Genomic DNA, 11207 nt, shown 5'->3' with positions numbered 1-11207 from the left:
CAGCTGCTCGTTCACCTTCCAGCTCTTTCCTGAGCTGTGGATCAGACATTTGGTGTGCAGCAACGGGGACTCTCCGAATGGCCTGTCAGAACTGATGGCTGCCTGGCAGCCTGCTGCAATCTCTCCTCTGGAAAAATTACCAACTGTTCCACTCTGTTGACATGAAAAATGCATCCTTTCAGCTTTAGCAGCTATAAACCGGGGCTGTCTTTGCGTCAGGCACGTTCAGACTCAAGAACCAGTGACAGGACAGGGTTGATAAAGGTGGCAACCATCTTGCCATCTGTCATTTCTGATGTAAACCCTCTCAGTTTGGTGGCAGCTCTCTGTGATGTTAAACTCCATAACCAAGAGCAGAATTGGGCTGGCTTTTTTCTGTGTATCTGAATGGTGATTTGAAAGCTTTTTTTTGGCACAAAGATCAAGTGGCACATAACATATTCAGTAGAGCTGGTCCAGAAATGGATTCCATCCCTGGAAAGCTTGAGCTTTTAAAAATTAGCCTCTCCCTTGGTCCATAGAGGCAGAAATTAACTGAGAGAAAACACTTTCTGAAAGTGTTCAAATTAGAGGTGCTGAATTCTTTTGATCAGAAATTGCATCTTTCATTCTGACAAAGAAAATTAAAGGGTTGTCACTTCAAGTCTTCCTATATACAAAATTGAAAAATGGTACTTTCAAACTCTTCTGAGAATTTTCTGTACTTTTAATACAAGACTGTTGCTTCTACCAAGGCTTCAGCCTTAATTTCAGTTGTTAAAAATGCTCAAGTTCCTAATGTTTTGACATATTGCATGTGAAAATTCAGAAACCATTTAGGATCAAGATTAAGGCTGTTGCCAGGAAGAAGTAGAAAGCCTTTAAAGCTCCCTTCCAGCCCAAACTATTCTATGATTCCATGATTTTTCTGTTATAGTGAGTTTTTTTCAGCTTATGCTCTATGAAGTGGGTTGGGGAACAAAATTTGTTTTTTTTAATGTGCTGTAATGATAATTATAGTGAGAGAATTAAAGATTCACTGTGGATTAAATTCCAGTTTAAATGTTTTCACAATTTCATTTCTAACCACGTTACTCCAGAAATGCCTCTCCTTGGAAGCTAATATCAGATTGGGAGAAATTGTCAGATAATTTCAGAGGTTAGCATTCTTTTTTTCAGGGTTGAAATGTGATTTTAAAAGTTCATAGAAGCCCCAGAGCTAGGATACCAATAACACACTGAAGATTATATGACATTCATGAAAATGCCTGCATTGTTTACAGATAAGGACAGAGATCTCTTCTGAATGAGATTGAAAACTGCCAAATCCTGTGATGTATGTCCAAGTGAGTTGGGGAAGACATCATGAAAGGAGAAGGATACAAAGGTGAAAATCTGACCCATTCATCCTGGAGAGCCTGAGCTGGTCAGTGTGCTGCAAGCCCTCTGTCATGGGAACAAACCTTGCCACTGTCTCCACTCTCCACACCAGAAAAATTGCAGATAAGAATGGCAATGGCAATTGTTCTAAGTGTTGTCTGGTCTTACCTGTTGGCTTTGCTAGAATATTATACATTCATAATCCAGAATAGTACAGAAAAAAACTCATTAATACAGTTTTAGAATGTTATACAGAAAATTGTGTGTTAGGGGAGAAGGGTGTGATGAGTTGCCAGAGTTCTCTGGCTTTCTCTAGGAGGACTGTGCTGTTTATAGTGAGTATTTACTCCTCTCTTTTAGCTAGAGGTGCATGGTGCTAACAACTATTCCTTCCTTAGTCTTGAGCTCCTGTTTGGTTTATTTTTTAATCATTCTATTTTCATGCTCTCTTTTAATTGTTGCCTCTAAAACTTCTCTTACCTGAACAACAGTAGCTCACACTTCCACAGTAGCTATTCCAATGTTCATTTGCTGTTGTTCTCTGGGGACTGGGTGCAGGAAAAGCTGAGGAACATCCTGCACTGCCAGTGCTCTTCACAAGGGAGCTGTGCTCCAAGTTTAGCAGAAATCCAGAGGTTGCTGGTCACAGGCAGCCATGGGCACAGCTCTTGCTTGTTCAAGCAGAGTCATGTGTCTTGCCTTGTAGTCTTGGTGCTGGAACAGTCAGATTTGAGTTGCAAAAGCCTTTTGATGTCAAAGCAAGACAGCAGCCCAAGTTCTACCAGCACTGTATTTCAGCTGTGTCGCTACCTGAAAATGTCTTGCAGGCCAGGAGGTATTTAAAGGGGTCTGTATTACATAAAGTGGCATTGAAGTGTCTGGATTGAAGGAGGTGAATTAGGCAGCCAGAGGATTGAGCTGCTCACCCAATATGTTGGCAGTAATAAATGTACTAGTATTGAGTGTTGCAGGCAGCAAAGGGCAGCTGCCATGCCTGTTTGCAGGAGAGCCAAGGGCAGCAGAGCTATGTTCTTGTTTGGAGCAAAGAGGAACCCTCAGGAGCTCTTCAGTCATCTGTGAGAGTGTCTATACACCAGCAAGGCTCTTTGCTTTCCCTGCTTTTTATCAAGTTACTTGCACGCTTCAGGACAGGGTGGTGAGTGACAGTGCAGTGCCTCTGGCCTGAGTGACAAGTCCTGCAGAGGAAGCCTTGTGTGTGCAGGATTAGGGGAGCAGGTTACTGATAGCACAGAGCTGGGGAAGGGTGCAAACAACACAACACATACAAACAATTCTTTATTACTACTCTAAAGTGAAAAAAGCTGAAGTGACAGTTGGTTTCCTTGTTGCTAGAACATTTGAAAATAAGCTTACACTGGGACAAGTCCAAACAATTCCTGTGACCCTGTGCTGTCAGAACAATACAAAGTCTCCAGCCTTTAAAGTCACAGTAGGAAAAAGCAAATTTATTGGGTGTTACAACAAATCTTGGTGTCATGAGGAGGGGGGAAAATATCCCATGTGATGTAAGTACACTGCTCAGCATCAGCATTGCTTTCTAACAGGACCGTCTCTGTAATCTAGTCAAACTGGCTCAGTGTTTCCTTTGTATTAACTCAGTCAGGCTTCATTATTTCTGCTTATAAAAATCTTTCAAGCTAGAACATGAAAGTGTTTTCTATGTTTGCACACCCCATTTGCAATTGCCTTATTGCATCCACTCATCCTTTCCTCTTTTTTCTTATACTGGCTGCAATGCGGCTTATGTGGCTAGAGAATAAATGTCTAGCAAAAGCCTAGGTGCACATAAAATTGCTTTTTGAACCACCACAGACCTTCAGTTTCATCAAATCCCTCTTCTTTCCAGTGCTGGGAGCACTGGAAATCAAAGAACTGATCCGTTTTCACAATTCTTACCCTGAATGGCAAAATGACGTTGCATGGCAGAAACTGTTAATGAAAGAGTTTTGTGTGATACAAAGAGAAGCAAGTGCTTGGTGTGTGCTGCTAGACCCAGCTTGGACAACAAAGTCACTCCAAAGACTTCAGGAATAGTAAGATTTGAAGTGCTGTCACCTTCATGCCTGGAAGCCTGGCTGGGGAAACCTTGGCATTTGACATCAGGCAAGAGGCTGGTTGGGTGAATAATGTCAGATGATTCACGACAAACAGAATGTTTATTTCATCAACCACAAATGAGACTTGTAAAGAACCCTGACCATTGCCATGAGCCAGGATAAATATTTAGTAGCCTTCAAGCTATCAATATTAAGGACACAGTGAGTGAGAGTCACTATGGCTGTGCTCAGGGCTGTGCTACCTGAGGAGAGTGCACAACACCTAAGGAAGAGAAAACGTTCACTGTGAGAGGTGGATAGGATGGCAGGAAGACAGCTACAGTACTTCAAAAACTGCTTAGAAAATGAGACTAACCAGCAGCTTGGGCTGCAAAATCTGGCTTCAGTCATTCACAGGATCAAATATATGTGTTGCTATGGGTATATATTTTTGTTTAGCCTGACCTTTCTTCTGTGAGACTCTGCTTTGCTTTGTTTTTCTGTTCATCTTAGCGCCTGGAGGAGGCAGGAACTAGGACAATTTCATGTGGTCATTTCAAATGCTTTTGCCATGATGGATAAAGGGTGATGGTAGTATTGCTGGCACTAGAAAGATGGTGTTCAGTAAAAATAAATTGATATTTGGCCCCTCACCTCTGTCCATCTGACTTGTCCATGCCTGCTTGCTAGCAGGAAGAAACCTGAAGCCTCAGAGCTGTCAAGAAATTCCCTCACTTGCACATCCGCAACAGATCAATAGAGCCTCAACTTAAAGCAATTACAGCAAACTGGAAGAAAATCTCTGACAGTGAGTCAACAACAGTTGGGAGTGGAGGAGGAGGAAATCCAAATTATAAAAGTATAAGGAGGGGGTGGCATGGGGTTGCCTTCTGGTTTTACAAATAGCAAATGCTGATATGACTGGAAAGCTTTGTTTTGGGTACTAATGTGACTGGGCTTGAATGCTTGAATAACCCTTTGACAAGTGTTTCATAATGGTTTTCCAAGACCCTGCTCTGTAAACATAACTTGAAACTGCTCAGAGGAGTCTCCTGGTTGACTCTGAAAGCTGTTAATAGTCTTCCATGTCTTTATTGAAGCAAATAGCCTTACATGAGGCCAGGTTTTATGTTTACAACAGTCCTACACAAAAAACTTCTTTTCATTATCCCATGGCTAAATTCCCAATTCAACAAAACAGTTACACTCTGAGATGTTTGGCCAAGTCTCAGCTTAAACTGGGCTGGAAGGACATGAGTTTAAAGCAGTTAAGAAAGAAATCAGGCAGCTTTGGTCTCAGGGGACTGAACTCCTCATTGATTGATTTTTTTGACCATTATATAATATATAAAAACATTGCTGAGATGAGTCCATGCTTCCCTGTAGAATTGTGAAGGATTATTCAGTTTGCCTTGCTTACAGTTCCTCTCTTTGATTGTCCTTGATGTGCTTTCTTGTGTGATAAGGAAATTTATTGATTGGCTTCATGGCAAAAGCAACATGGCAGGGACCAGTTAAAGAGAAGTTGATTAGTAGGTGCATTTAGGGATCCCATCCAACTTGAGATATGCTACAATAGTCTAAGTTTTGTAGTAGTGAAGAAGCCAGCCTAGAAGGGAGGTACATGTTCTGTGTGTTACATACAGTGAAACCAGAGAATGTTCTTATTCTTCCTATTTGTCATCAAACTGCCAAAGCTTTTGTCTGTGGCAGATATAATGAAAGTTCATGCCTTAAATTTCCTTTGTCTGTGTTACCTTGACAGTCTAGCATCACTGATGACAAATGGAAGCAAGATGGCATTTCCATTAGTAAGAGATTTAATTTCATTTTTTCTCATGTCTGAAGATAATACCTTATAGTACTTTATCACATGAAGGTTTTTTTCCCCCTCCTTCCTCTTTGGTAGCTTTTTTTCTGTGATACTTCTCTTGATAAACTCATAAATTTGCTGAATGGGAGATCACTGGCTCCTGCTGTTCATTCTCCTGATATAAAATTGAGTTTTTGCTTTAGTATGATAAACATCAGGCAGGTCCTCTCTCACCAGCTTTCTCCCACTGCAGCTCCATTGGTTTAAAACTCAGTACTTACCTTAATTTAGAGCATGAGAGAAGCTTTTGAAACTACAGATTAAAATCTGGACTTGGTTGACTTCTCTGTTCTTTCCAAATAGCTGTTTTCAGTTGCATATAGTTTTCTCCGAGGTCATTTCAGTTCAGGCTTTCTGAAAAACAGCAAAAACTCTCACAGTCTGGCAGTACTTGTATAGCAGTCAAAGACAGCTTTGTTGCTTCAGTTTAAAAAGTCCAGACCTCAGTGGCCTTTACTAATGACTTCTCTGTCCTGTTCTTGTGGTACCCATGGAAAGTCACTGTAAAGCAAAAGGTGACTGCACTTTGTTATTGCTACAGGCCCTACCAGGCAAAATTTTGGTTGAAAGACTTCATGTAAAATATTGCTGTTCTTTATCCATGAGGCAATAACAATTGCTTTGCTGTTAGGTCCTAGTGGTGGTTTGTCAGCTAGAGCTGGTCAGACTGCAAGAGCTGGGAAAGTATATGTGTATTCTCATGAGCATTTTATTTTGGTCATGGTGGCAACTGCAACAGAAGCTTTATAAATTACATGCAGCTGCATTCCAGTGGCAAAAATTTGGCATGCTGATAAGAAGGTCACTTGTCCAGCACCCCTGAGACAGCTGTGTAGATATTTGAGGCACAGTTATATGCAGTTTAATAAATTGTGCATGTCCAGAAGTTTCCCTGGGTACTGAGGCAAACTGGTGTGGAGTGGTCTAATTCTGTGACAGTAAATACTGCTGGACTACAGAGCAGCATGGCTGGTACAAGCTGCCTGTTGGGAACACTCCCAGCAATGCCCTCATCACAGAACCAGGTGAAGGGATGGCTGGTGAGTGTCCCAGCACAATTTGCAGGCAAGCTGGATCTACAAATGTCCTCCCCTCAGGTCAGAAAGATCCTGCCCATGTCCCACTTTCCTCATCACAAGTGACCTGCTCTGATTATGGAGCATCTGCACAGGGCAACCGATGCTTCCACTGCAGACTTGAAAATGGGGATCCCAAATGTTTGTGACTACTGAACTGCAGCTACTTCTTGAGATGAAAAAAATCTGTATTCATTTTGAGAAATGCTGCACTGTGAATTGTTTTCTCAGCTAAATTAAAATTTTAAAAGAGAGAGAAGGAAAAGGTATGATGTGATGTAACTGACATAAATACACACTGAGAACTGAATGGTGTTTCCCAAAATATATCATGCTTGAAAGAAAAACAGAGAATAGGGGGCTGCTAGGAACCAGGCTCTGGAATATCTTGCTTTCTTCTGCAGTTGGTGTTGTTCCCTCTTTGTGTGACAAAGCCTCATGTCTGTATGAGTGATAGATCCACTCCCCCTGCCATCTGCTCTTCTGCCTGAATAATTAGAAGGAGGAAACAGGCCCAGCTTGGGAAGAGAGGGAAGCAGAGAGCAGGCTAATATGGGGAGAAAAATATCCCGTCAAATCTAGTGGCAGGCTGGCAGGAGGGAGAAGGGGGGAGATGAGTTTCCAGCCTTAGGCAAGTGCAGCCTGCAGTGGATGAGGCTCTTCTCATGCAGCACTTGGAGAAGGAGAGCTGTGAGGGAAGGGAGCACAGCTCCAATTCCTGTCCTCACACACACGCTTGGGTGAGCACTGCTGAAGATGCTGGGGTTCTCCAGACTGTCACTGCAGTTCAGGATGCTCTGTGTGGGCTTTGAGGTAACCTCAGGCAGGAGGACTGAAGATGTGGTCCTCTTCAGAGCAAACTGCTGTCAGTATGCCCTGTTTTTACCCTCTGAGTATCTCAGTCTTGCATTTAGTTGATTCACTTCCCTTTTCAGTCTCATGTCGTCCTTTATTTCTCAGATCAAGAGATTTGTATTCCACGTGGTCTTGTGGGATATCCAGAAACAAGTACCAAAGACATTCTGCACAACATGACTATCTAATGTGGACTATTCACACAGAGGGCAATGTTAGGAGCATTGCAGGACATCTGAGCTTCCACCTGTAGCTCTGCTTTAGGTTCTGTGGGTTCACATCTAAATGATGAATCTCTATCACCTGCATATCTTAATGTGAAACGATATTTCTTTTGAGGAAATCTAGAACCACAGAAATGGAAAAAAGAATATAATAGATATTCTTCTGATGCTTCCAGTGAAAAGATTTGCAGACCATCTTACAGGAAACTAAAGAAGGCAATCACTATTCCAACTGTGGATTCTGCAAAATTCTTCATTGCTAGCTAATCCTGCAAGTATGTAGTCAGCAATTTCATAGCCCAAACTCAGTATTATGGCTTTTTCCCAGTAAACCTTTAAATGAAAATGTGAGAAGTAGCACTGACTGAGTTCTTCCTGGTCATCAGCCAGGACAGGACACAGCCACCAAGGTTGGTCAGTGCCACTGTATGTAGTACATCATAGATGAGGTACAGACCATGCAATGTCCTCTGGTCTCAAAGCTGTGGCAACAGGCAGTGAATGCAAGACTGAAGATGTTGGGTCCTGGGAAAGATTTTTGTTATCTCTTGTCTGAGTGGAGATCTTTGGGTTTGCTTTGGGATGCTTGGATGTGCAGGATCTGTTCCCTGCTGCTTTGCCCCTAAGAGGTATTCCACTGCAAGAGAAGCCCATCAACTCCACCTGTATGCACAGTCAAACAAATGCTTGTGTTCATCCTTTTCATCCTGTAAAAATGGCATTTTCACCACTTCCCTCTGTCATGTACCTTCAGTATTTAAGCGCACAGACCTCCTGCCCATGCATGTGCACACAGTTTTACAACATGCCCTTTGAGAGCCTTGCTTCAGGGGAAAATGTTTCATAGGGTTTGTTATGGTTTTTTTGAGGTTTTTTAATTCTTTAATCACCCCATTGATGTCAAAATTTCCTCCAAGTCTGCAGCTGCTCTTTTCATGTGTGACATACCTGTCTGGGAGTCAGTTGTGCAGTTCTGTGTATCTATCCACTCTTGCTAGCCATGGTTGATCTTGTCTTTGTTTTTATTTGATTCCCTTTGTGTAAGGTTGGAGCAAATTTTTACCAAAAGAAAAGACTTCTAGAAATTGCTTCAATAGAATTCCTTTCTTTTGCAATAACAAACTCCAGCTGCATTTCTAATATTTTTGTTTGGTAGTAATGGGGCCCATTTTGGCCATCACCACAACAGAATGTATGTATTTTATCTTCTCTCTCACCTTTACCTCACCCTTGTGGTTTCAACTGATTATTTGAACTTTTATTTTATGCAGTAATTAATGTGCTGTGATAAATTAATTCTTGGCTTTCTTTCTTCCTTCATTAATGCAGGAAATGCTTTGTAGTTCAAAGAGGTTATGTGTCTGCCAGATTTCACACAACTCATTAAAAAGGAGCTTTAAATACTGCAAACAAATCAAACCTCAGCTCACACAACATGGAAGGCATATGGAAAAACTTGGTGGTTCTACTTTCATATGAATATCTCCCTTTTGCAGAGGTAAGATTTGTATTTTTCCTAACTGACACTCTCAAGATTTGACCTTTTCTTTATTTTTTACTTGTGATGTACATATTAGAATCACAGATCTGCAGTACATAATCTCTGTTTAGTGACCACAGTGATCTTGTATTGCAATGGTTTGAAAGCCTGGAGGACTTAAAGATATGTCAGAAATCCTTAAAATGTAGAGGCTTCATCCACCCACAGTGGTTCCTGTTGATCTTTTTAGCTTTTGCTAGCATAAAGGATCCTTTGGTGTTTTCCTTCTCTCTTTAATAAGAGCAGACAGAAGACTGCTCTGAGGTACTGTGCCTGTTGAATTTCACACATTGCTTTATTTGAGTAAACAGACCCCATGGAGAAGTCTCAGCACAGATAAATTGGTGCAGCTCTTTTCTGAAAATATAAATGTCTCTGTTTTACTAGAGTAGTGCTTAGGATGTAGCTGCACTGGGAGGATGTTGCAAGGTGTTTCTGAACTTCTGCTCCAAGTCCAACGTTGACTTACAGAATAGGCAGCGATTCCCCAGCAGTGTACACAAAGAAAGCACAGGTGCTACAGCTGCAACATTTGGGGCTCTTGGTTGTCTTTCCTTCTCCGTGGGGTTCCTTAGAATCTACTGGCTGGAGAAGAGAAAGGAAGCCTGTGTAGAAAACAGCATTTGACTGAAATGTCTAAAGTCATCTGGGAAGGAGTCCTGGGTCTGGAAGGCACAGAAATCTTGAGTCTGTCCAGATACATTCAATCTAAACGCAAAAAGAACTGGAGAGAGAAGTATACCTAAGATATAAATTTAAAACCCATGAAAATGAAAAGATATCCATCTTTTTGTCATTGTGCCATAGAGGCAGGAAGTCATTTAAGCAGCAGCAGAAGTAGAAACAATTAAGAAATAGGGAAGACCCCATGATAGAGGCCTGTGCCAAGTCTGACTGAGCTGTAGATACAAAAGTCTTCTGTTCAGGAGACAGGATTACTGAGTGATTCTGCTTAAGTGTATTTATGGACAGTACCTGTGAAAACCAGTGAAAATTTATGAGTTATCATTACCTCTCACTCACAGGCTTTATAGACACCACATGTAGCTACTTTTTTTCTACTGGGGCTGTAGACAATATTTATTTGCACCACAGTCTCTCAAGCCAGAGCTGTTGCCTTATGAGAACATGGAAGTGTACTTGCACAGCACAGACACTGTGGTGCAAACACAGAGCTGGGGCTGTGTAGCACCAGAACCAGGAACACCTGAATCACACCAGTGCTCTGCTGTCCAGGGGGACTGGCCCTGCTCCTCATACAATAACTCAGCTGGAATGAGATACAAACCTGAAGGCACCCTCACATGGTGCTGGGTGCTTCAAAGACATAACCTAAGAAATGTTAGGGAAGACTGACTTAGCCAATCCCAGAAAAATTCTCTTTAATGAAGAACAGGTTATTTCCCAAATAACTATGAAGTCACACTTCTTACAATACCCTACAGGAGTCACCAAAGATACTGAGAGGGAATAGTGGTCAATATCTGCACTGTTCTGCTGTGTTGTTTGGTCCTAGCCATGCTGGCTGCTGCTGTAGCATACACCCAGCTCTCTCAAATTCTTTCCAGCCTGCTAACAACGTCTGCTTCTCCTGTAGCATGCTCAGAGGAAGGTATTTAACCACCAGCACTAAGAAATGTGTTCATATTTTGTCCCTCATTATCAGTCATCAAGTAATTCTAAATTATAACATGACTTTTCTGTTAATGATTTCTGTGTTTAATTTTGAAGCCTTAAGAGTATCTGATTCCCACACCCCTCCTTAGTGAGCTGTATTTAAATGCAGTTGTTTCTTGCCCACTGCAGGCTGCTATTTGAAATGCTCCCTTAGGATGTCTGCACTTGCAGAAGAATTTATTCCCTCACCTCTCTTCCACCCTGAACAAGGCTTTAACCACTTCAAAAAAGAGGAATCTGCATGGCTACACCAGATTCCTTCCACATCACCTGCATGCCACTCGTTCACCATCCCCTCCCTTCACAATTCCCTCTCCTGCCCCCTTGTGTTCCCCCCCTCATTCCTCTTGCCTCAGCCTGCCCACTGCACCCTGGGGTTTGGGACAATGTGAAATCTGCCCCAGCCCAGAGCCCAGCTGGGCCACCCTGGCTGAGGCTGCTGCACAACAGTGCATAGCTGAGCTTTTGTACCATGCAGAAAAATGTGTCCAGGCAATCCTGCCTATCCCTTTCTTTTCAGGAAATCCTTTCAAACCATTTTGTCTT

Source organism: Lonchura striata, chromosome 1A, assembly GCF_050655825.1.
Source record: "Lonchura striata isolate lonStrDom1 chromosome 1A, ASM5065582v1, whole genome shotgun sequence".
NCBI lineage: Eukaryota > Metazoa > Chordata > Aves > Passeriformes > Estrildidae > Lonchura > Lonchura striata.
This window is presented reverse-complemented; position numbering follows the sequence as displayed.